Below are 23,974 nucleotides of genomic sequence, written 5' to 3'. Positions count from 1 at the left end.
GTTATTCAAATGAGTACATTTGCATATGTACTTTAAGGCTACATGGTAATTCCTTAATATTTTCTGCATAGTGCAGAGTAAGGAGTTTATGTCTTTCTCCTTTTTAAGGATTTTAGGAAGAGACTGAAAGGCAGCTGAATGGGGCCCAGGAACCACCTCCAGCTGCGCCAGGATTAGGTGTGGCGCGAGTGCCTGGGGGTACTGACAGCCCTTCACTGGCGTGGATGCGGTGGTGTCACAGTTGCTCTCCTGGGCATCTGACCATGGCTTCCTGGCTTGGCAGTGCCAGCCAGGGTCACCAGGCTGGCTCCTCTAGGTCCCAGTTGAGCAGGGCTTTCAAAGTGTGACCCCCTGACCAGCAGCATCAGCATCACCTGGGAGTATGTTAGAAATGCAGATTCTCGGGCCCACACTAGCCCTCCTGCATCACAAACTCTGGAAATGGAGCCTTCAGTTTGTGTTTTTAACAAGCCCTCCAGGTGATTCTGATTCTGATTCTGATTCTGTGGCCCCATCTTGTTCACAAGATGGCTGCCAGAACTCCAGCTATCATGCCCATGTTCTAGACAAGAAGCTCCTAAGGGGAAGGGAGGGAGGAAAGCCATCTGCTAGCTGCGTCAGCCCCTTTAAGGGGCTTTCCTGGAGTCCCCACCCATGTCTTCTACTTTCAGCTCCTTTAGCAGGCAGTAGCTACAAAATGGCTTGGGATATGTAGCTTTTTAATGGGGCACATTGCTACCCCCAAATATAGGAATTCTGTTATAAAAAGAAGAGAATGGCTATTGAGTAGGCAGCTAGAACTGTCTGTTGCAGAAAGAATAAACAGAAGAGATTAGCATCTTTTTTCCATTAGATTTTATTTTTAAAAATTAAAAAAAAATTGTATACATTAGCAAATGAGGTCAGGTTATTAAGAAAACCACAAGTGTCTTAGGCAGAAATCATTTAGTTGCAAGGAACAGAAAGCTGCTTGACTGCCTTAGGTAAAACAGGCACTTGATTGTAAGAATTCATGGGAATATCCCAGGTGCCAAAGGCAAGAAGCTGGTGGGCCATGAGGGAACCTGGCCCAAGGTTTCTTCTTCCCTTTTACCTTCTTGGGTCCTAATGGTCTTCTGTCTCCAATTCTTTCTGACTTTCTCATCTGCTTCAATTCTCTCTCCCTCTCCCTCCCTCTCTGTCCCTGACGTTTGGCTTTCTCTTCCCTGTGCACATAGCAGAAAATGGTCACCTTACTCTACCAGTTCAAGTGCCAACAGGGACTACCCAAAGTTTCCACGACCCAGTTCCACAATCCCTGGGATAGACCATAAGATGCCCAAGCTTGGGTCTGAGGCTCACACACCCTGGTGCAGTCACGTGTGGCCAGAGGGCCAATAGGGGGAGATCACCTGGGGAGCGCAGGTGGGCATTTAGGCCAGACGTCCCCACAAATACCTGAGGACAGCATCACTCTTTTCTCATCATCCTTAATCGAACCTTAGCTTTCCTTCCAGGCATGTGCAGAAAGCTTTTTTCTGACTCCTTCCAGTCCTGCATGAGCTGGCCCCTTCCAGAAACGCTCTGAGGCTCTAGGTCAAGCAACGTATAAACTACTCTTGACACCTGTTCCTCTTCTTATTTTTCTCTCCCAAAGACTGGAACGTCAAAGAGGAGTGGACTGTCCTTGGCCCTGGCGGCTCATAGTCCAGGGGAGGACAGACAGGGAAAGCCGAGGCTCCCCGTTAACTGAGAGTGAGGTTCAGCAGGCTGCCCCGCGTGTTGACCGCTCGGGGGAAGCACGAGGAGTCTCCTGGAGAGATTTGGGATGCACAAGATAAGAACAGGAGCCAAAACAAGAAACGCTGACTCCAGCCCAGGAGAGCGACGCAGAGCTGACAAAATTAAGAAAACTGCCTGAGACGTGGAGGATTCTAGCAAACGACAGAGAAGAATTAATGTAGAAAATACCACTTGGACTTTAATTTCCCAACAGCTGAGAATAAACCAGGCTTTCTAGCTCGAGAGCCAGGAAGAGGCGAGAGGCCCTTGAGAGGGCTGGACCAGCCAGGCTGAGCTTGGAAAGCGAATTCCATCTCATCAAAATGCCACTATCTGCTCTTTGCCCTTAGAAGGATTTTTTGATAAGTGAATTTGCATAGTAGGGAATATATACAAGTTATTTAAAATATAAATAATTTCTGGTTCCATTTTTCCCACCAATTTATTTACAAAAATTTCTGATGAGTGGATGTATATCCCTGATCATATTTTTTAGTTATTTCTCCATATAGAAGAAAACTCTGCTCACCTCCCTCTTTCACCACATTAAAGGACCGCTAGCAACTCCATGACCAACACCGGCAGGGCCAGGAGGCAGAGGGAGGAGCCTCCCAACCGCCACAGCGATGGTGCCAACCTCGCACCCGGTCCACACGCATTAAAGTCGTAGCGCACAGTGCTCATGAAGTTGTGGTTAAACACGCATCCGCACCCCACTGGATGGCCCAGCACAGGCTTCTGGGAGAGGAATTTAGCGATGCGTCCCGAGAACCGTGAGAATGCTTCTTCCCCTCCAATCCTGGGGATCTATCCTAAGGAAATGATATCCCACCACCAAAAGAAAAATGCTAAAAGGCATCTATTCTAAGTAACCACATTTATTAAAGTGGAGCATTGGAAGCGTGTATTTCCCTACTTTGCAGTTTGGGCTGAGCAGGAGGCACCATTTCCCCCTTCGCTGGGTAGAAGGATTGGGCTCTGAGGTGCAGAAGGTCACGGAACTGGTGTTAACTGAACACTAGCCATGGGCCTGGTGTTCACCTTCCTGAGCTCGGCAACGCCCCCACCTCCCTTAGGTGGGTGGCATCTTGCCCTTACAGAGGAAGGCTCACTATCCAAGTCACTGGGAGTGGTAGGATTGATCTCTAGCCCAGTGTTTTTCCAAGAGCGGCAACGTACTCCGTTATTCTTGGAAACTCTGCCCTCGGTGCGGAGGCATCCCATCCGCGGCTGAGCTCCCTTTCGAAAGGAGAGAATATACTATCATTTGATACCCTAACGAAGTCTACTCTACAAAGAAAAAAACCAAGTTCAAAGGCATGGAGTTTTTTCCTTGCTTGCCCCCCCCCTTTTTATTATGCACTTTATATTCTCTAAGAAGTTTGGACTCATTAATTACAGCAGTGGTAATTATAACCCACTTGTGCTTCTGCAGAGCCCTTCTGAGGAGCTGAGAGTCCTTTATAAATGCGAACTCATTAATTGTCCCAGCAGCCCCGCAGGTAAAAGACGGCTACTGTCCTCAGAGGCCCGGGCTCCACGGCTGCCTGGGCTGGGGCTGCAGGTACCCAGGTGCCAGGGGCCTGGGCTGCCTGGAGCCCTCTGCGGGACACTTGCTTGAGGCACCGAAGGCTAAAGGCTGCTTGGTCACTGGCTTCAAGGGCATCAATCTATCTCAGATCAAAGCCCTCGGCCTAGCCCTCCTCCAGGTCACACCCACAGGACAAGGCCAGACACTGCAGCCCGGCACACCACAGCCTGGCCCCAGCACCAGCCGATTCTCTCTGGTGGGACGCTGCACCTTTGCCCCTGCTGTGTGCATCGTTTGCAATGCCTCCCTCCTCTTTTCTAAATCAGTTCCCCGCTTCAGCTGAGGTTCTGCCTGCTTCTGCAGCCTCTCCCTTTCTCTGAACTTGACCAAAATATACAGCCAGAACCACTCATTTTGCAGGTAACTCTGAGCGAGTGTGGGCTCTCCTGGATCACTATCTTGCATCGCCAGTGATTTTCTGAATCAGAATTTGGCATTCCTTGAAAGCAGGGTCTGGTCTCCCTCCCGGCTGAGAGCCTCTCAAGGGAGGGAAACATCTTCCCCAGGCTTCTGGGACCTTCTGTGACTAGCACAGGGTTTGGTATACAGTAGGGGGCAAGAAATGTTGACTGATAGGCAGATAGGGTCCTGAGTGGCTGTTCTCCAGGGAGCACTGACAGAGGAGTTGGACGCGGCAGCTACCTCACCTGCTTCCATCCCAGCCCCCGGGCCAGAAGCCTGAGCCAGAGGAGAGTGCCTGGTTTTCTCATCTCCAGGTCTTCCTTGGGCAGCTCCTAACCCCTCCCGCTGGACCTGCCTGTAAACCAAACCACGCTCATCCTCTCGCCTTCACTCAAATGCCACCTCTCAGGAAATTTCCTGAACCTGTCCTTCCTCTGTGAAAAAGTCATCGCCCTTTGCTCTGAGTGCCCACAACATACTGCATACGATATGGTCCGAATTTTGGCTTTGCCACTTGCTAGCTGCAAGGCCTTGGACAGGTCCCCACTTCCCCAAGCCTCTGTGTCCTCGTCCTTCGCTGGTAATGACATGCCAACTGGATAAGAGTATCATGGGCACGAAAAGGGAGAACTCAGTGCCTGGTGCTTCATATGACCTCACTGCTTGTATTTCTGTCTTCTCTGCTGCATGGAGGGTGGGGGTTGTGCCTAATTCACTGTTGGGATGGGGCGAACCCCGATCTCTCTCTCTTTTTTTTAAGAATCTCTGTTTTAAAAAATCTTATCAAGTGACTGATGTACGGCTACATTTGAGGACCACAAGCCTAAACTAGACTCTCCTGTGAGAGGGGAAACCAGGTTCCAGAAAGTAGGGCAGAGTCGGGAGGGTGTGTCCAAAGTCAGCACCACGAATAAGGGTTGGAGCAAAACTAAGATGTACAGAGCCCAGGGTTGGAAGGGACCGTCCCTGTCACCCAACCAACAGCATACCTGATGCTCAAATCCCACCAAATATGTAATATGCCTGACTGCTCTTTTAATTTTTCTTTCTTTAATTCTATTCACACAAATAAGGTGTGATTACATTTTAATTGTAAAACAATCACCATAGAGAAAGCAGGATTCCCTTCGATGTCTATCCCCTGCTCCTCCCTGCCAGTATCTGGGTTTCTGGGTAAACTTCCAGGACTTTTTCTATATGTTCAATTATTTTTTATTTTATTTTGAGGGTACAAGGAGGACTTTATAAATATTGTGCTATACAATTGTTATTATTTTCGAGGTAATATTAAACCTGACTTCTCTATCTCTATCAGGTGATGGGTAAAGTCACTGGCTGGGGTGGGATCCTATTCAGTCACAGACACAGCTGTCATGCATGCTGACACTCCATTCGGGAAATGTGGTTGAGCATCTACTGAGGGGCAGGCACTGGGCACTAATCAAAGTCCTCTGAGTTACATAAACCTCAGCTTCCTAGGTTCCTGCCAGCATTTCTCCATCTTGTCCAACAGGAGGTACTGAGAGTCCATGCCAATTACCTTAGTGAAATTTAAATCTGTTATATTTATTGTGTTTCTCTGGCCACCTTTCTGGTAACCTTGTCAAAGAGGTCTTGTTTTGACATGGTTTGTTTTGAATGAGCTATTCTTTATAAATTCATCTTAAACCCTGATGATCACCATTCCATTTTCCAACTGCTGATAAGTCACGGGTTTTATCGCTTATGCTGCAATCCCTCCATGGATCACGATCAGGTTCATGAATACACAATATTTCCATTACTATTCAACTTTTCTCATCTCCACAATCCTCCCAAGATCACTACCAGCTGTTTGGTGATCTTCTTTGCAAGAAGCTCTCAGGACCCAGGGGTGTAGCTAGTTGGCCTCAGGAGATGGGACTAGGTTCAGGACAGCCTGGGCTCTCTGACTTCCTCCCTCCATCACAGCTGCACTGCCAGCCAACAGCACTCTTCCCTTTCCAGCCTGAAGCTCACTTTCCTGGTCTAAGAAGAAATCAGCCGTAGAAAACATCCATTTCCTCTTCATCCCCTAACATCGGTGGGAGGCATAGTGGGAAGGCCATGGGCCTCAGGAATCAGACACACCCTTGTTCAAATCCAGCTTCACCACTGGCCAGCTCTGAGACCTGGGGCAAGTTGTGGAAACTTGCTAATCCTTGTCTTCCATTTCTGTAAAATGGGCAGAATTGATTTAAGATTAGAAATATAGCTTAGGAATGTTCTTACTGAGGAATGGTTGTTGCAGTTACCGTTATCATCCAAAGTAGCTCAGCAATCATCTTTTGGAGCCTAGAAGGAAAATTTTTTTCCCAAGCTAAGCCACTCACCAAAGCAATCAGCCATGGCCTGCCTAGGTCCTCACCCTCCATGGTTCCTCTGCTGCTGTGACTGATGGAGAACAGAGAAGGAGTTCTGAGCTTCTATAATAACCCCCAAGAAGAGAATGAAGTAATTCCGGGCACTTTGGGCAGAGGGCACTTCTCCTCCTGAGTTCTCTTGTGGCAGATGCTCTCCTGGTTCCTAGATAGGGGGATGCTGTGATTGGCTCAGTGTGCCTTGTTTAACCCCATCCACTTTCTGTCCACGAAGAAGACCCTGGCCGCAGCTTCCCCAAATACTGCTCTGGATCACAGACTTGCTGAGGGCTTTGCTATCACTACTTAGTCAAACTCCTTTACAAATGAAGAAACTGAGGTTCAGAGAGGGGAGATGATTTGATCAAAGATCTCCAAAAATTTAGTTGTGGAGCTGGGGCTAATACCCAGGAACTCTGAGGCACCATCTCTTCTTCCAGGCTCACTCCACTCTGATCCTGTTTCCTCCTAGCCAATAGGGAGTTTTCCTTAAGCCTAAAGGCTCAGTGCAAACCAATTTCTACCACCTCCACCCCTGCTCCTCCTTCTTCATGCCCCAGCAGTGTGCTGGGAGGTAGCCTATGCATCAAGAATCCTGTCTCTGCTGTGTGACCTTGGGCAAGTCACTGTTCCTTTCTGGGCCTCTGTCCAGTGAGGAGGTTGGAACACCTGATCTCCAAAGTCACTTCCAGTCGGATAGTCTCAGACTCTGTGCAGGTGAGAGCCACATCACATCACTCTACCCTCAGGGTGGGACGATTCCCAGGCTCGCTCCAGCCCACGGTGACAGGTAAGCATCCCCTTCCACTCACGCATGCAGGCTTCATATCCCAATCACTGAGCTCGAGGGCTGTGGGGCAGGCATGGGGGCCCCTTAGTGCAATGATGTGTGCATGTGAGCTTCTACTACAGTCAACAAACCACACCCTCTCCAACGCAGAGTTTAGTTTGGAAAGACTACAGTCTTGCTGGAGGCCCCTGAATGCACCCCCCTAATTCTCCCCAAATTCTCCCAGGTTCCTGCTGGGGACTCTCAGGAAGGCTATTCTAGAGCTGGGGCTCCCTTGGCATGGCCAGTATCGGGTCGTTAGCTATTAAGAGCCAACTCTTGAGGCGGCCCCAATCCACATGCACACACATGACCTTGGGCTTCTTCCACGCCTCCACCTCCCACCCCACGGGAACCAGCGCTTGGAAAGGAACTGAAGCAGCTCCTACTAGGGCCCAAGAGACTCCCTGCCCAGGCAGCCAGATCCCGCCAGCACCTCCCTTGCTCCCCCAGGGCCACGCCTGCAGAAGGATGATAAGGGGATGGGATTCTCCAGCGACACCAGAGGCACAGTCCAGAGATCCAGAATATTTAGCTGTGTTTACCCGCAATAATCACCTTGCTTCTCAAAGACACGTCGCCGGGCAGCGCCTGCTACATTGATTATGCCGCCTCATATTTTTGGCCCCCAGGGGCAAACAGCTCTGATTAATATTTCACAACACAGTTTTTTTTTTTTCATATTCCTTTCTTCACGTTGTTGCTTTTCTCTTTTTATTTTTTTTCCTCCTCCTGAGCCCGAGAACCTGATAGAGAGACATGGAATATTTTACTGTCTCTTGTGTCTGCCTGCTCCAGTAATCAGCGGACTCAATCACGCTTGCAGTGTTTTTATGAATTAATAACAGGCACTTTGGAGGGCTAGCGGGGGAGGCAGGAAATGCAATCTATGGAAGCTTAATGAGCGCCGTGGGGAGCAGCTACCTCGCCGCCTCCAGCCCTGCCTCGCTGCGCTCTAAATCATCGGTTCTGAGATTACCCACTGCAAACCAGCCTCGACAGCTTTCGCGGGCCTCCTGAGTGCCACTCTGTCCCTGCCAGGTCCTCCCAGGAAGAGGGATCTGGGAGGGCAGCCTCAGTGCCTCTCCATTTTAATTTGAAAAAAGAACGAGAGAGGGGATCTGGCTCGGCCTGAGAAATAGCCCTGCCCCTGCACGCGCTTTGCATCTGTGGCTCTTCAACAAGCTAGGGGAGGCAGGGTGAGAGTCAGGCAGGGAGGGTGGGCGGGTGGCCCAGGCAGGCCCCACAGGGAGACCCAAAATCCAGACAAGGTCCCCACCGGGAGGTCTTACTCTTACTGGTCTAGAAATTTCTTGTTAGGGATCTCCGTGACTCGATTCTAAAGGACTGACTGATGCCACCGAAACTCCCAAGGACTCAAATCCAGTATGTTGTGAAATACAACTTTGTACAAAAAATTTCCAGTCCATCGTGGTCTGACGCACGGTCCTACTGTGCGTGACCAACCCCCAGTTTGTCCCACATGACACTCACCACTCGAGTTCCACAACCCTCATGCCCCGATTGACAAGACCTGTCCACTGACCACATGCTTGGATGTTAGGGCAATGCCAAATGGCTACAAACGTTTCTGAACATTTACCCTCAATTACCTTGTATTCTGACAACAACTGGTTCCTATCGATTCACGACAGGCTCCCATGTTCATATTGGGAGCAAGGTATGTGTTGATCTTCCTTTCTTTTTTTACTTTTTATTTTGGCAAATGTCGTCTCTACACAACCGTGGAGAGAATAGTATAATAAGCCCTCATGCACCCACCCCTGAGCTCCAGTCATTAAGTTGAATATTTGTGACCTCACCTTCCCTGCAAGGACAGGTCTCCTCCGACCAGGTGCCATGTACCCAGGATGCTGGGAGGTCACCATGTTTGCCCGGCCTGCCTCTTTAGAGGGGCTGCGCAGCTCACACGCTTCTGGCAGCCAGGCTTCTCCCAGGCATTACCCCCTCCCCAACTCCTCTCCCTGTGGGACACCCGAGCCATCCAGGGGGGAGAGGGCCTTCAATCAGGAGCTCACAGATCGTCAGCTGCATGTCCATTGCAGTAGATGACTGGCTTCATTCACCACATTTTCAGTCTTTCTCACTCACTCTCAGGTGGTAACTTCCAGGACCTGGGAAAACAGGAAGCAAGAGCGTGGGGGGTCTGGACACTTTCCTGGGGGCTTGGAGGCACCTCCTGTGAGACGTACCAACCCATCTCCACACGCAAGTGTCACAAGCAGTGGGAAAACTGCCAAATCTCTTCTCCCACTCCTGGTGCCAGGCACTATGCCGGGCAGTGGAGCATCAAACACGCAGCACCTGCGTCTGCCCTCGTGGGCTCCTGGTCCAGCGCTGAGATGCCAGGGACTGCCAGGAGTAAACACTGGTCCCCTGGTGAGACGGAGAGTCACCCATCCTCTGCTGGAGAGGAAGCACAGAGATGATGATGCGACGAGACAGCATGGCGGAGAGGGAGAAGGAGGGAGAGAAGATTGGGAGAAAGGGAGAGACAGACAGACAGATGACAGATAGATAGATAGATAGATAGATAGATAGATAGAAATATACATAGAGAGAAACAACACGCGTGCACGCACACACACACACACACACACTAGTCAGACACACGGAGGTAGGTTAGAGAGCCAGTGGCTCAGAGAAAACCTGAGCCAGGGGTAGATGACAAGGCAAGAGGGGAAAGCAGGGCAGCAGTTGGGGGGTGGAAGGGAGATTCAGGTTCCCTTGGGGGCAGTCTGGGTGTGGCCCAGCAAGGTCTCAGGCCCCATCTTACACGTATACCCTGTAGTTCTTAAGAGTACAGCTCTCTGATCCATCCCATAACAAATGGCAGCCCCACGTGCTAGTTGCTCTCCTCTCACGAGGGAGCACTGCTTTTTGCCAGAATTCCTCCTGAACCATCAAATCCTGCAGCACTTGGGCCTTCTACCAAAGCTGGGTTTTGGGGGTAAGTTGGGGTTGCTCTTATTTATCACTTTGCTCCCCCAAAGTGGACCCAGACCAGCAGCCTCGGCACCATCTGGGAGCTGGGAGAAATGCAGATTCTCAGGCCCCTCCCAGGCCCCCTGAATCAGGATCTGCATTTTAACTCTACCCCCAGGTCATTCATAGGCACATTCAGGGTGAGAAGCGCTGGTCTATCACACACTTGGGGGCCCTTCCTGGACACCACGTTCTCTTCGTCCCTTCCCCTCCCCGTGTAGCGGGTTCGCTGGCTTGCTGCCAGCCTGGAGAAGCCCATCTCCTCCGCCTGGCTCTCAAGGGCCCAGAGATAATGGTTGCATATTGATGTCTCCCAAATGCATTTTAGTGAAAATGTCTTAAAGATCTAAAAGCCTTTAACATCCCAGGGAATGCATTTCTAATGATACAATTTCAGGCTTCTTGACAAGCCGTGACAAAAAATGTTTCTAGATAGGAAAAGAGGCCTTCCTGACATTGCTTAAATTCTGTGCTGTAACAATAGCTGGTATTTGTATAGCATCTTCATTTTACAACATGTGTTTATTCCTTCTTTCCTTTAATGCTCCCATCGCCTGAGACCTAAGCAAGGCAGCTTTTAGGATGCCTATTTTGTGATGAGGACACTGGAGCTCAGAGAGGTTAAGAGCCTTGCCTGTGGTCACCCAGCTACAGGCAGCAGAGGCATTCACAGACCCCACGTCAGCTCCCTCCAATCCCAGGCTCCTTCTGGACAGAACCACAGCTTATAGGACAATCCCACCAGAAAAATCTGTGTGCAAATTGAGGCATGTTTGTTTATTTTTTCAACAGAATCCTACTTTAAAAGCACTAGAGTCAAATGTCTGGTTCAGCACAACAAATATTTCCCTTAGGTGCTCAGCCCTAAACGAGGAACGGGGCCCCAGGAGGAATGCAAGAGATCTGGCCCTGCCTTTGGGAGCTTGCATGTCAGGGCTTCATTTTTTAAAACCCTTTAATGGAGCAGAAATAACTTCTCACATCACAGCATCACCAAAAACTACATGTATTTTTTCCCATAAGAAAGTAAAAATTTCTCTCCTCTTAAAAAAGGAGTAAAAAAACATAGCTCCCAGAGCCCACCCCCACGCCCCAGCCGACAGGTGTTTCCCATGATGCCTCTGGCCGCATGTCACTTGAACCGGAAGGACGTGGGTTCCTTGAGCAATGTGTTAGCACCTTTCACAGCTCGACTCAGCCTAAGAGTTCCTGGTGCAAAATCGAGCTTCTACAAAACACGAAACCTCTTTTGTTTTTTTCAGCAACATATTTACATAAGCTTTTCTCAAATTGGATTTAAGGTGGTTTCACTTCTCTCTGCTCTTCTTCTAATCAAAACTTACCTTTTGTGTGTCCCATTTCCTCAGAGCCTTCCAGATGTGTGAAAGCTAATCTATGAAACCACTTTGCATTTAGGAGCATTTAACCAATATTAGCATAACATTTCACTCCTCCCCAAGAAAATATGCCTAAATTCTTCACCGCCCCAATCCAGCATTTCATGAAATGTGTGTCTGCAGAACACCAGCCAGGGCTTGGTGCAAATATTTCCCTCATCAATGGGGCTAGGAAATCCTGGCTGCCTCAACCCCGCCTTGGATCCTTAGCATGTTAAAGGCTCTGAGAAGTCCTGCAGCATGCAAAACTCTACTTTCGATTAAATCAGCATTCCTCGAACTTCTTTGGACGCAGCCCTTTAACACTTATGTCCTGGGAATCTAGTGCCCCATCCACCTTTGGGAAATTTTGTCAAAACCCAGTGATTGACTCTTCCCAGGTAGATTTAGGTCTGCAAATGGGTGAGGCAAGACTTCGTCTGTCCCTCAAGTCACCCTGCACCCATGGCATTTCCCCCCCGGCCTCACTTTGTTGCAAAAGCAACAGAAGACTCCAAAGCACCTTGCTGCCTCTGACTGCTCCGTGGTACCCCGGTCCAGTCTCTCAGCCTCTCCAACGCTCATCTGTGAAATGTGAGGACAATTCCTGCCCGCTGGTTCTCACAGGGCGGCGGAGAGGCCCAGAAACAAGCTGGGGTCCTAGATAACCTCAACACGCGTCACCCTGGATTCCACAGGGACCCAGGAACGGCTGGTTTCTTAACCACTGGACAGTGAGGGGCAAACCTGGCCTTTCCTCAGAGTGGCCACTCCAGCTCCTGAAACTCGGGATGACATTGTCGTCCCCTCTTCTCTCCTACAGAGGATACATAATCTTGGAGCTGTAGCGTTGCCCAGAATCCCACATTTGGGCCATAATTCCGGCAATCACGCCTTGTACTTGGTCTAGGAGGGGGCCGGGGCTGGGCTGTGGGAGAGGAAGACAGTGCGCCCCTCTGCCGTCTTCCCGCCAGCTTCCACACAGTCGTCCCACCTGTCCTGTGCTGCGTCCTCCCCATGAGCCACACCTGTTGGCAATCTGCACTGACATGTGTCGTGCCTGTGTGCACGAGAGCCTGGCGGGAGAAATCCTGGGGGACTGATTTATTTTCGTCGCGCACGTACATACCTTGTGTGCAGTCAGACGGGGGGTGGTGTTTATGTCTCAGTTCTCCTTGCAAGGGGAAAAAATACAGTGGAGCTATAAATGTGTACATTTGGAACAGCCGCCCTCATGTACTGTGTATATAACTCAGCTGCAAGAAATTTAAACATAAACCTGAGTTTTCCGAGATTGGATGGAGGAAAATTTGGCCATTGGCATCTCAATTATTTTTCCGCACCAAGTGCCAAAATCAAGCATTAAAATGCAACACCTCCACCCCCAGAAAAAAAGAAAAGAAAAAACACATACACATATTTACAGCCTAATTTTCTCTGGGGAAAAGGTTGCTGTTGTTGATATGACATGTTTTTGCAGCACAAATGTTGGCTCTTCAGCCCATTTTGCTCTTTTAGAAACACTCAAATGTGAAACATCTGAGGGAACACCCACCCGAAGTCCAGAGCACTTCCCCCGGTCTCCCAGCGAGCTCTCCTTGCAGGATAATCTGCTCCCAACTGCAAGGCGAACTCTCCGGGGTCGGGACAGCACAGGTGGGTTTTATTGACTGGCACAGAAGGGGAAGGGTCTCGTATTTCTCTCAGCGTCTAGAGTGGGTGGTCGGTCGGGAACAATTGTGAAAGGTGAAAGTGTGAATGGAGCAGAAGCGTGGAGGTGATGGGGACAGTAGAGGTGAAGGGAGTGTGTCTGTAAGGTGGTGGTTAGAGAAATCGGCAAAGCTGAGGGGAAGTCCATGGGGATGGGGAGCCATCTCATGTGCGCTGGAAAGGGAGGTGACATGGATTTGGCGCAGGCTTTGGACACAGGTGGACCTGCGTTTGAATTCTGACCTGGGAAAGGTCCTCCCTGGGGGCAGCACCGGCAGGCTCCTTTCTCCTGGGAGCCCGTATAGACGTCAGAGAGCAGCTCAGCCCTGAGTCCTGGTGATCCCTTCACGGTAGCCCCCATGGTGTGTTCCTGGTGCCCTCGGCTGCCATTTTGGATTCTGCCCTCCTTCATAAATGGCTCCAAGGCCCTTGTCCTCCTTGCCCCCGGTCCCTCCATCGCTCTTGCCCTTTGGAAGGCTCTGGCTGCTTCGCTTCCTGGCTACACACTGGTAATGAATCCTTTTAGGGCTGGGGCACTACGCAGGTGCAGTGGGGAGACAGAACAGGGTCATCCATGGTCCCCAACCCAAAGAGGTACTCCAGGGGAGGAGGCAGGTGTGCAAGCAACCCACTAAGATGCAGCCCAAAGGCTTATATACCCTGTGTCTGCGTGTGAAATTGGTTTGTGTTTCCATAATCAGAGATGTCGCTGGCTCTTGTGCTCTCCTCCACGAGGCAGCACAGCCACTCTCTGGGAAGCCAGAGCTACCAAGTGTTTCCAGGAGGCCCAGGGCTGTTTCTCACGCACCTACAACCCAGCCTGAGGGGGTCCCATGTGCAACTGAAGGGACTCACTCCTCTGGGCAATATGGCGTCCATCAAGTAACGTTGCCATTGTCTTCAGTCGTCACTTCCTACCCAGGCTGGCAGGCCCTGTGGGGTCCCCTGCTCTTCTTCTGTCTCTGTCCAGCACCGTGGCTGAGACCTGGGAACCTCAGACTGCAAGTCCTCCTGACGGTGTGAAGGAGGGGATGCTCTTTCCTCATAGCTTAGTGGAGGAGCCCAGAGCAGGGCTGCTTGGGCCCAGTGTTGCACAGCTCAGCAAAACAGCCTCACCTGCAGTTCCTGTGCCTCGGTTGTGAGTTCTTAAAGGACTGGGCCAGGTGACCAGTCCGGGCATCGCAGCTAGCAGATAGAGAGTTTCTCTTTTGACAGGGGAGTCTTCCATAGGCCCCGAACTCACAAACCAACAGCAATACCTTCCAATCATAAGGCTTGTGGCCCTACTGGGTGCCCAGTGACCAGTGCCCAGTAGGTTCTCAAGAGTTGTGTGTTAAATGGGCACCAGAACATCACTACCAGATCTTAAGTGGGAGGGTAAACATGTTGAGAATGGAGAGTTTCTTAAAGTCTGTCAACTTTTATAATACACATTTTTTAAAGTTTGGAACTACCAAAAAGTAGGGAAAAATGTAAAACTTAAAACTACCCACTTCCAATCCCATCGCCCAAAGGCAACTCTTGTTAGCATTTTTGTGTATTTCCTTCAGCCCTTGGGGAATGGTTTTTTCAGAGACCCTTCTGCAGGAGCAGCAGGGGCTATGCTCTGAGCCACGCAAATCCACGAGGGGGACGAGGAGGAAGAGGCTAGACAGGAGCCCAGCAGGCCCCGGAATGGAGAGGAAGGCAGGCTGAATCCAGGCTGCCTCCTGCCAGTCCTCACAGACAAACTGGGGTACGGGGAAGCTCTCCAGAGGAAGAGAGGTCAAGAAGGAGAGACAGGATGCTCTCAGAGAGTCAAAGCAAGAGTCGGGGATTCAGGATGTAGAACAGGGGTGGGTGGGTGGGTCCTGGGTGGGGTGGGGCGAGGCTGGGGTCAGATGTGGGACAGGACCCTCACATCCCTGCCCTGTGTGAGCCAGGACAGCTGCCAGGAACGTGGGACGCTGCTCATTGACAGTCTGAAAGTTAACGGCAGAGGAATCCTGCTCAGTCCTTGCTCATCTTTCTTCTTTCTTGTGCTCGCCCACACAGCGCCTCCCTCTCGGCCTCCCACTCGCTCTCCCTGAGCAGAGGCAGTCATTCACACAGGCCTCCTGAGGTTTTCCGTGCTGGCTCCATGATTGCCAGGAGCAGCATTCTCTGGTGAGGAATTTGTCAGACTTTCAGGACCAGGTCCCTGACCATTTTGTGACCTGAGAGAAGAAACTCCCGGAAGGGAGCCACTGGGTTTGACTGAGGAGTCTCAGGGATCCCACCCTTGCCCGAGGCCATCCTGCCAGTAGGACTCCATCCACACACTTTGGAGGAAGCAGAACGGTCTGAGCACTGAGAGGGGAGTCAGGACTCTGGGGTCCCAGTCGAGGATCGCTCCCTGTCCCTCTGAATTATGACTTGGAGAAGTCCTTTCACACTCTGAGGGAAAAAAAAATTTTAAAAAGAAGAAGATTGGTATGAGGCAAATCAGAGAAACAGAATCCAAGGAGCCGAAGTGCGTCGATTCTGCGAGCCACCCATGGGCCGAGGCCCTGTGGGGTGAGCACTGTCCCTCCTTTCTCTTTGGATCTGCTGAGATGCTGGGAGCAGCTGTGATCAGATCTGAGTGTGGAGGAGTCTATCAGACCCTGCCTCCGAGCCAAGGAGACTGGGGGAAGAGAGAAGGGTGCTCAGAACCAGGCTGAACTCAGGAAGAGAAAAAGGAGATGGGAAAGTGGGGGTGGGGTGCCTCAGCCCCAGGAGAGAAACACCCCAGGCCCAGGGCTTTGCAACAGACAGATTGCTTCAATGTTCCATTTGACCCTCAAAATAACCCTGCAAAGTATTATTATCCCCATTTTACCATGAAGCCCTTCCAAGGCTCAGAGAGGGGAAGTGACTTACCCAGGGTCACACAGCTGGAGGATCCAAGTCTCAAAGTCAGTTTTACCGGACTCCAAATTCCAGGCTCCTCCCTGGTCTCTGCACTGCAGGAGTTGAGGGGGTGGAGACTAGGGCTCCCGGGCAGGCGCAGCCCCCACCTTCTTCAGTCCTCTCTTATGTCAGCAGCATGGTGACCCCAACGCTCCCACCAGGAGCTAAAATTAATCTGATACTGCCACCAGTGGAAGGGCTTTGAGGAAATCTCTGGGCAGAGGAGACATTTTCCCTTATGCAGGGACAAGGGAAAGAATTATGGTCTGCCTTCTGTGCGGCCAGAAAACCATGGTTGCTGAGAGCCAGATGCAGTGTGCCTAGAAGACGGGAGGGTGGTCCCGTCCCCTGGCCACAGGAGAAGGCTGAGGCTCCAGATCCCTCATCCTGACTAGTTGTTGGGACTCCAGAGCCCTCCTCTTATCCCCAATCCTTCCCCCCCCCCCCCCCCCCCCCACCGCCCCGGCTCCCACAACATTCTTCAACACCCCTTTAAAAATTAAGGGTGGCTGGAGGTCGGGGCAGCTCCTGAAACAGATAAGAGGTAATTGCCTGCCTTTGACTCCTCTTGATGTGAAAATGGGATTGGAATGACTCACTCTGGTTGAAAGGTTAGTTGAAGGTTATTACAGGAAAATTGTTATTCATACATTTTTCCTGTGCGGCCCGATAGCCTAAAAGATTAAATTCACAGAGTGCATAATGACCCATCAGGGCGGACAATGGTAGGGGCGTCCCCGGGGAGGGGAGATAACGGAACAGAGACTTCTCTGAATAATTCATGCTCCAGCAGGCGCAGCACACTCGCAGATTACAGGATGGTTTTCATCAGAAAGGAGGGGAGAGAAAGGCCCTTTGAAAGCAGCCGTGTGTTTCTCAGCATCGCGGGCAGCGCCAGCCCAGTTTGCTGTAGCTCCAATCAGTGCCTGTCCCCACACCTTGGGGGCCCTGAGAAGGGGGACAAGTAGGAACGAGGAGCATTGTTGTTTGTCCCAAGGCGGGCGGTGACAGACCTCCCGCTACCGAGTGCTTTGGGTTGCCTGGCCTCACCCTGAGTCCTGAAACTCCCCGAGGCTGAGGCCAGGTTCGTCTCTAGGGGCTCAGGATGTTTAAAACGAAGACGTGGGTGTGGACGCAGTGGTTTACGGAGAGTGATGTGACGGACCTTTGCTTCCTGTCCCATCGTTCTTCTCTGTGTAACCTCATCTGGAGGTGGAGCCGAGTCAGAACCGGAGGGTTTTTGGGAATGAGGGGGCAGGGCCAGAATGTCACCCCTCTGGGAAGGCCCCAAGTCCTGTCTGCGGCCCTAACTGCTGGTGGAACGTGGGGCCAGTTGAGCCCTGGCCTACGGAGACCAAACCACAGAGTTCCTGCTGGAGCAGCTGCCGCCCCTGCGGCAGACAAGCAGCCACCGGCCCACTTCTTCCCCTCGCAGCCGGGACCCTGGGGCAGCGCCCTTGGCTGCCCTGGCCTCCGATAGTCTCCCTGCAGAGTCAGGCAGGTAAATTGTGAACTTCCTTTTTGCTGAGGAAGATTTGCCCTGAGCTAACGTCTGTGCCACTCCTATTCTCTTTTGTATGTGGGTTGCTGCCACAGCGTGGCTGACAAGTGGAGTCAGTCCACACACAGGATCTGAACCTGTGAACCCGGGCTGCTGAAGTGGAGCCCGAGAACTTAACCACTGTGCCACGGGGCCAGCACCCAACTGCGAACTTTTAAAGCAGGTGAATCCCATTCTGTCTCCCACCAAACACTGCTGCAGTGGTGAGCGGAACGCAGACGCTGCGGGAGGAGCAGGGCTGGCACCGGGCCCGCTCTCAGCCGCTCTTCCAACGTCCCGGCTCTCTCTCAGGTTCTCCTCTGCTGTGACCTCCAAGGGCCTGGGGCCCATTCTAGGTCACAGTGTCCCCTTTGAGGAGGCTAGGGGCCTGGGGCACAGCATTCTGAGACTTGTCTCACCCAGACCTCCTCTCCCCCAGCCCCCAGATGCAGGGCAGAAAGGATCAGCCCCCTGGCCCCTGAGGTCTGAGCAACACTTGGTGCCTTGTGACTGCTCCCCCAACATCACCTCATGCTTTGCTTCCGGGTGTTCCGTTTCCTCACTGTCACCACACAGGGGACCAGCAGTCACACTGACTTTAGCAAATGCCTTATGGCCTCACTCCCCCACATCAAGGCCCAAGGATGGTGCGTTTGCCCCAGTCAGTGACGCGCATCTTGAAGGGCTTCCAGACGAGAGTCATCATCTCACTCAGGATCAAGAGGAAAAGTAGAGATATCCACGCCTCATGGTATAGTGGGAATGCAGACCACCAAAGACCAAGGGAGGTCTTCACGGAGGGTGGCCTAGCATCTGGGTTCTAGTCTCAGCTCTACTCCTTATAAACCATGTGATCTTGAATTTGCCATTTCAGCCCTTTGTGCCTCAGTTTCCCCATCTGTAAAAGGGCATCGAATGGCAACTGCCGTGCTCACCTCACTGAGGTGACGATAGAAACAAACTCATCCACACTATGCACTCACTGCTGTTCCTGTTTTGTTTGTCACCAGATGTGTGTTGGGCCCTGTATTAAACACTTTCCATGGCTGAGCTCTAATCCTCACAGCAGCCCCAGGAGGCAGACAACATTATCCCCATTTTACACGGGAGGAAATAGAGACTCAGAGAGGTTAAGTGACTTGGCCAAGATCCCACAGCAGTAAGTGGAAGAGTCGGAACTGAGACCCAGTTGTGCTCGTTCCAAAGCAGGTAGCTTTCCCTCTTCCCTGAGGGTGCTGGGGCAGCCCCTCAATCATTTCTGCTCAGTAGCTGTTGGTACGGAAGGGGGCTCTCAGTGCCAGATGGGCAGAAAGGACGCTGTTGCTGCAAACGAGGGGCTCAGGGGCAGTGAAGGCACAGCACATCTCCCCGGGTGGAGGGACCAAGACACTGGCTTAGACCTCCAGCAGATCGGGATTTGCCCCCAGCTGTGTGACCCCGTGCACTTGGCGTCTCGGCCGCCTCCCCTGTGGAATGGGATGGATTGACTGCACCTACTCCCAAGAGCTGGTGGAGGATCATGGTGCACAGAAAGGCTGAACCCAGTGCCAGGCTCTCGGCAACAGGAGCGCATGCCCTAGGCACTGCTCCCAGGAAAAGGCAGGCCTTCCGGACTGCCTGGAGTTTTGGCCTATTTCCCCGAGAGTTATGATCACTTGTTTGTTCCTTTGCTCATCTGTTCATCCATCCACTCACCCACCCCCTTTCCCGAGAGCCCAACGCCCTGCCTGTGCTTGGGTGGGTATGGGCACAGAGGACTCAGCCCCACGGGGGCCTGTCCTCGTGGAGCTCCCAGCATGAGGCAGACACAGACACTCGAGCAGCTTGGGCCTCTCCCTCCTTGATGCATAAATCCAGAGTGGTGGAAGAGAGACCCGAAAGGGTAAAGAGAACCCAGTAAAGACAAAAGGTATTAAACAAAAGGAATTCTGACAGTATTTATTCTTTATGAATCTCAGGCAAAACATTGAGAGCTCAGTATGATCCTGGGTTGGCACAATGTTCCAGCTGGAAGAGGTGTAGGTCAGCGTTTCCTGGATGAGGCCAGGGAGACCGTGGAAGGGGCACCTGCTCAAGGTCACACGGTTAATAAACCACCAAGACCCAATCTCAGGTCTCTTGACTCCAGTCTTAGAGCTTGTGCTTCTGCTGTATTATCCATCTCCAGCCTTGTCCAAAGGTGGGAGATATTAGCAGTCTTTTACTTAAGGGTTTGAACAGATCTCTCCTGCTATTTAAATATAGTTCATTGTTCGCCTTCAGTTTATAGAAGCTTCTCCTAAGTGGGTAAAGTGTCTCAGGTAGGCAACTGTGGATCACGGGCTGTCACATGCAGTTGGTACTCAAGATAAAACAGCTGTTGTTTTAAGCCCTAATTAAATCCTAACTCAATCAATTAATCTAGTCCCTAATGCTTATGATTTGAGATATGGATTCGGACTATCTTCTTCTCCTCCTCCCCTTCCTTCCTTCCACAACTTTGTAAGGAGCAGCTTCTTTATGTCAGCCACCGGGCAGGCACATGTGGGGATCCAGAGACAATCACGGTTCTCGCCCAGAACAACCACATTGATCAGTAGGGAAGATAAGCAGGGCGGGAGCGTGTTCCCCCTGTGACGGGAGCAGAGCTTGGAGACCTGCAGACCTGGGTGGGATCCCACCGCAGCCCTTGCCAGTCGTGTGTCCTCAGCCACAATGTCGCTGCTCTGAGCCTCCTCCTATTCTGCCCCTCAGCAGGTGGAGAGGGACCTGGAGAAGCACGTGATGCCTCCCCTGAGTTCACGCAGGTTTCCCTAAAAATCCCCGGATAGCTGAAGAGAAGTAACATCTAGAAAAATTTGTAAAATCAAAATGAAAACTTTGGCAGGTTGATTCTTTCCAACTCACCCTTACCTTCTGCCAAACTTAGCCAAACCCAAGAGAAGATCAGCCACGCTTTGAAGAGCCGATTTCACTTGGATGTTCTATCAGTTCCTCAAAATGAAGGACTCAAAAATAAAGCTCATCTACCTGCAGTATGGGATCCTGGATTGTGTCCTGGAGCAGACAAAGGCCATTAGTGGATATGTACACACACACGCACAACCAAGTGCAGAGGCCTGCTCATTCTCCAACTCTTCCACACCCCTCAGTGTGTCTCCTTCTCTAGATTTCCACAGCTTTGCCTCAGCCCTTTGCTATCTCTCATTGTAAGGATTGCTTTAGCTTGCTAGGTGTCTCCCTTCCTCCAGCCTCCCTCCCTCCCAAGCTACCCGAGACTCTGCAGCAAAGCGCAAAATACTGCCCATGTGTCTCCAGGGCCTACTGGATACATCCCAAGTTCCCCAGCTGGGAATCCAAAACTTTCTGTATTTACAGAAATCAGCAGCCGCTTTACGTTCAGACATACAGACCATCTCCACTCTCCCTTCAAGGTGTGATCTTATTGGATCCGAGAATTACAAGAAAACATCTGGATGTGGAAACTTGATTGCTCTCATAATGAGCATCAGCATCAAGCCCAGCTCAAAGAAGTAATTTTTGAGAAAATTGTAGACAGATTAAAACCCAGTCTTTGAATGAGCGCATGTAAAACTGGTGACATCTGAATAAGACCCATGGGCTGCATCAGTCTCAATTTCCTGGTGGTGATACCATGCTATAGTCATGCAGGATGTTACCTTTGGGGAAACTGGGTGAAGGGTATGAAGATCTCTCCGTATTGTTTCTTACAATGGCATGTGAATCTACAATCATCTCAAAATAAAAATTTAAGAAAAAAACAAAAACAAGCAAACAAAATAATCTTCCCCATTGAAACGTTTCCCCTCACAGCTCCCTAACAGTCCCCTTCTTTCCTTTTGCCATCATCATAACAACCCATACCTCAAATCAAAAGGTAAGGATATTTTCAGGAGAGATCAGAGGAAAGAGCCTGGAAAGGTAACACTAACCTTAACCTTGGAGGTTTATTATCAGAAGATCTATTTGTAATCCCACGTGCTTCTCAGCTCTTAGCATCTTGTGCCAGGATGCCAAGAGCCCATGAGCACTAGAAGCATTGCCAGATGGATCCTTGGAGTCCCAGCATCTTGGCACCCAAGCTATTTATTGGCCCTATATGAGCTTCTTCAGTGTCCAACTTTAATATACAAGATAAATACCCATGGTGGTCAGATATTGTTTGTGCACATACAGCCCTTCTTTTGGGGGAACTAGCCCTTTCCCACCTCATGTGGTCTAGGAGGTGCCATAATATGGTGCCCTGGATCCTCCCACTCCATGGAGCTAGACTCTGCAGTGATTGGTTCAGGGATTTGCACATGACCCAAGCTAGGCCAATCAGAGTCTTGCAAGGATTTATCTGCTGGAGCTGCTTTTTGCCTGAGTCTTGGTGCCTGGGAGATGTGAAGTTGGGGCTGCCAGCAGTCATGGTACTTGATGGCAGGGAAGAAGATAAATCTCAGCAGGAGTAAATGGAGCCAACACACAGAGGGAATCAGCTGAGAGAAGAAAGAGGGTAAGAGAGAGCTCTTATCAAGACTCTTGCTTTCCTGTGGATGCAGCAAGACCTGCTCTGGCCCTCCAAAGCACTTCCCAGTGACAACGCGCCATGACATATCCCCTCTTATTTATTTATTTATTTATTTTTTAAAGATTGGCACCTGAGCTAACAACTTGCCAATCTTCTTTTTTTTGTTGTTTTCTGCTTTCCCCCAAATCCCCCCAGTACATAGTTGTATATTATAGTTGTGGGTCCTTCTAGTTGTGGCATGTGGGACGCTGCCTCAGCATGGCCTGACGAGCGGTGCCATGTCCTCGCCCAGGATCCAAACCAGCGAAACCCTGGGCCACCGAAGCAGAGTGCGCAAACTTAACCATTTGGCCACGGGGGCCGGCCTCCCCCCCTTTTATTTTTTAAAGCCGGTTAGAGTTGGCTTCTATCACGCATAACTCAGGGAGTTGACTTCTACAATACCCTAATTAAATCATTCCTTCATAGCCAATAAAAGAAAGGCAAAAGCGTTGAGCTCTTTTAAACCTTGTACACCTAAGTGTTATATAGATTGTCCAGAAAAGGAAAGGGGAGGATTTCAGAGAACTGTAAAATGCCTCTCCTGGGAACAAAGAAAAGGACAGCACAGTCTAGGGCAGGTTGCAAACAACCACTGAATTCTGACTTCTGTCTTTAAGCTTTCCCTAAACAAGTCAGCACAATTAGAACCAAGTCTCCCCTGAGATTTTAGTTAAAAAATAAATTATTATCTTTGTCGTACCACTATTTGGATATCTTCCCTGCTTACACTGAGCCTCTAACTGCCCTGACATATGCACAACCATTTTGCTCAAAGTGACTTACTCTCTAGAGTAAACCACACCCTTCTATTTTATTGTATTTTATTCTTATTTTTACAATTCCAGTAACTTCTCTTTAGCAAATCAGGTGATGTTGTATAATCTCACCCATGAGTGGCCAGACCTCCAGCTTCTGATAGGGTTTTTGGAGATGAAGTTACTTAGACAAGGGATGGGCACCTAACTTCAGCTAGACCAATCAAAACCCTTGTCCAGGACTAGGGAATTTCATCCATGAGACGGCGTGAGTGAGACACTCTGCATGAGGTCATGCCTTCAACATGTGGCCTGGTTCCTGGGCCTGGGGTTGTCCATGGCCATGTGGACCAGAGAGGAAGGGTGTCCAGTTTGAACAGCAAGAGGAAAACGAAGCCCTTATTGGGGATGAGAGATGGAGGGAGAGCAAATGGCTTCTTGCTCTGACCTGTTCCCAAGGTCAGGAAACCTGCTTTTCTTTGGATTCTGTTAGACATCCTTTGTCCTAAAAATAAATCTGCCCTTTCTCCTCTTAAGTTACATCCAGATGGTTCCTGCCCCTGGCAACCAGAGAACCCTCTAAACTACAGTCATTCTTGCTACACTGTAAAATGCTTCCTCCATCCTTCTCTTCCTTGTCCTCTTTCTCCCTTCTCAATCAAATGTGTGATCGCTGACACATGTATATTATGCAGAATATCAAATATAGGTCAATGGATGTCACCATGGTAAAACAAGCAAAAGAAAAGCTCACCCTTCTCAATGCTTGTTAGTAAAAGGCTACAACAATGCCGTCTCCCCCCCGCTGGGGGGTCAGCAAGGTCCGCCCATGCTTCGGCGTGTGAACTTCTTGTTCTCACCAAATCAGTCAGCTGAAGTGAGAATGTTTTATTTAAGCAGACATGTGTCAGCCTCGGTCTGAAACAAAGACACTCTGCCAGCATGTACCGTCACAAAAGCAGGGCTGTGTGAGACATCTTTGCTAAGGCAGTGATTTTTCTCTATTGCCAGGAACCATTTTGGAAAGTTGCTATGGGAGGTTGGTCTGCACTTTAATGACGCCTGAGACACATTCAAGGGTAAAGCTTTTGAAAAACAAAGCTCCTGGAAGGTTTCAGGATGGGGGAGGTGATGAAATCAAATGACCCATTGAGGCTAAAT

Source organism: Equus asinus, chromosome 2 (genome assembly GCF_041296235.1).
Source record: "Equus asinus isolate D_3611 breed Donkey chromosome 2, EquAss-T2T_v2, whole genome shotgun sequence".
Taxonomy (NCBI): domain Eukaryota; kingdom Metazoa; phylum Chordata; class Mammalia; order Perissodactyla; family Equidae; genus Equus; species Equus asinus.
This window is presented reverse-complemented; position numbering follows the sequence as displayed.